This window comes from Muntiacus reevesi, chromosome 2 (genome assembly GCF_963930625.1).
Source record: "Muntiacus reevesi chromosome 2, mMunRee1.1, whole genome shotgun sequence".
Classification (NCBI taxonomy): Eukaryota; Metazoa; Chordata; class Mammalia; order Artiodactyla; family Cervidae; genus Muntiacus; species Muntiacus reevesi.
Genome location: NC_089250.1, coordinates 153,739,739 through 153,742,588, shown reverse-complemented (window position 1 = coordinate 153,742,588; position 2,850 = coordinate 153,739,739). Strand labels below are relative to the sequence as shown.

The following is a 2,850-nucleotide window of genomic DNA, read 5'->3' as shown; positions in this document are numbered from 1 at the left end:
GCAAACAATCTTTGGAAAAGAAGAACAAAATAAGAGAAGTAAGACTACCTGGCACAGATATATTAAAGACAGGGTGGAATTAGTGCAAAGTTGACAAATATTGACGATCTTCACTTTTCACAGATTTTGTATTTGCAGATTCACCTCCTTATGAAAATTTTATCAAGGGCCATTAGAAAATGCTTGAAATAAAAGATGTGATTGTTATCTTGATTGTGGTGGTAGTTTCACAGATGCATACACACTGTAAAAACTTATTAAATTCTACACTTTAAATAGGTGCAATTTACTGCATGCCAACAAAACTGTTAAAGAAAAATTGAAGACTCACTTAATATTTACACCTGCTTTCTACCATGCTGGACTGACATTTTCACACATCCCCTGAGAGCTTACTAAATTTGTAGACAAATTGAAAACAGCGATATAAGGTAAAAATTCCACTGAACAGAGTACAGATTTTTCTGTGATGTTTTAAAGGACACATTGGACTCCATTAGTACCTCCAATTATCAATACGTCTGTGGATTATCATTTTTCTATGGAGCCAGAAGGTTAGGATAAACCAGTGGTGGCTTTGCTTTGAATTTCCTTATTAATACTCAGATATACACAGGAGAATCAAAACTCTTCCATTCACAAATAATTAGAGGTATAACAGCTATCAAAATCTTTCTCTGAGCTATGTTTCTCATTGTCAGAGAAAAACAATACAAATAAGTAAGAGGGGAAGGACAGAATGAACTTTCTAGTACTTGATTGGTCAGACTCCACTATGAACTCACCTGTAGTGAGTTCATACACACACACACACACACACACACACACACACAGATGGACACACACAGAAACAATTGTGGATATAGGGCTTCCCTGGTGGCTCAGATGGTAAAGCGTCTGCCTGCAGTGCAGGAGACCCAGGTTCAATCCCTGGGTCAGGAAGATCCCCTGGAGAAGGGAATGGCAACTCACTCCAGTACTCTTGCCTGGAAAACTCCATAGACGAAGGAGCCTGGTAGGCTACAATCCATGGGGTCGCAAAGAGTCGGACACGACTGAGCAACTTCACTAAGTCACTATGTACACACTGGTGTGTACACATACCTAAATTTCCTAGCTCTGTCCTTGAGAGGGTCTAGAAGCAGCACTCCAAGATCAACAAGAACACCTGTATCTGAATCTTAGCTTCTAGTACCATCCTCCACTAAAAGGAACTGGGGCTTCTTACAGAACTGACTGATTCTACGACTGGGACAGAAAAAGTACAACATGAGCCTGGGGCATCTCATGGTGCCAGAAATCAAGGGAGTGTTAAAAAAATAAACTAAAAAAGGACAGTAGCATGTCAAAGGAACATAGGAGCAATTTAATCAACAAAATACAACCCAATAAATAAATGACTCAAAATAAATATACACGACTCCATGCTAATATAAATAAATAATTGAATAAATAAATAAGGGGCATATCCTGTTTATCTAATTCCATGTAGAAACTCCCTTATTCAGAAATTGAAGTTTAATTTCCTCCACAATCTTAAATATGGACTGGATTTAGTGATTCACTTATAAAGAACAGACTATAGAAATAGGAAAATAAAATAACTTGCCAATGCTGCAGCCTGGAAAATCTCATCCTAAGTAAGTGTTCAAAGTTGCCATCTCACTGATAAGTCATGCTATTGGCAGGTACCCCCTGACATGATGTAGTGAGAAGGGCACTTCACCTCAGTGATAGTCTTCCTGCAAAATTCCTAATCCTAGTGTATATGTGAGGACAACATCAGAGAAACACAAGTGAAGAGCCATCCTATAAAACATCCAACAATTATTTTTCAAAAATGTCATAGTCCTTAAAAAAAAAACAAGGAAAGATTGAGAAGCGGTAAGAACCAGAAGAGATTGGGAGACATGCGACATAAATGCAGCGTAGTATCCTGGGTGGGATCCCGAAACAGAAAAAGAGCATTAGTAGAAAAACAAGTGAAATCCAAACAAAGTTTGGAGTTTAGTTAACAATATTATATGCCAATAATTGTCTCTTGGGGGTGTGTGTTCAGTTCCTCAGTTGTGTCCAACTCTTTGAGACCTCATGGACTGTAGCCCGCTAGGCTCCTCTGTCCGTGAGATTCTCCAGGTAAGAATACTGGCATGGGTTGCCATTCCCTTCTCCAGGGGACCTTCCCAACCCAGGGTTTGAATCCACGCCTCTTATGTCTCCTGCCTTGGCAGACAGATTCTTTACCACTAATGCTACCTAGGAAGCCCTATTATCTCTTAGTTTTGACAAATGAACCCCAGCCATGTAAGAGATTACATTAGAAAAATCTGGGTGAATGATATGCAGGAATTCTGTGTTATCATTGCAGCTTTTCTATAAATCTAAAACCATTGCAAAACAAAAGTTTATTTTAAAAACTTCCATCCTCTCATTAAATTGGTTAAAAGCCTTCAAGAGTGACAGAAGGTTGTCTTCATGAAACTGCTCAACTGGACAAATGGATGCTGAGAACTGATTCTGGCCTGTGGCATTCTGAGTGGGAAATGGCAGTTTAGTTATTCTTTTCACCCTTGTCCCAGGAACACCAAAAATTGCATCTGTCCTTGTAGTGGACCTGCCCCTTTAGAGAAGAGAAAAGTCTAGAATAGCTGTGGACTGCTTGCGTTATAATCTATCGTGAGACTGGGTAGCCAAGAGCTGGGGTGCCTGGTGGGTCTTAGCACAAAGCAATCTGAGCAGCCCAGCCAGTTTGATATTTTAAATGCACTGAGGATTTTAAAAAACAAGTTTTAGATGTACAAAAATGTATGTCATCTTTCCCAAGAGGCAGAAATCACACACTTATCCAAT

At 39.3% G+C, this 2,850-nt stretch overlaps 1 non-coding gene across 1 annotated transcript; it reads left to right on the top strand.

Moving 5' to 3' along the window:
- Positions 1-870: 870 nt before the first annotated feature.
- On the top strand, positions 871-943 carry TRNAC-GCA (transfer RNA cysteine (anticodon GCA)). The gene has a single exon. It is a non-coding gene; the product is annotated as a tRNA-Cys (tRNA).
- The last annotated feature ends 1,907 nt before the right edge of the window (positions 944-2,850 follow it).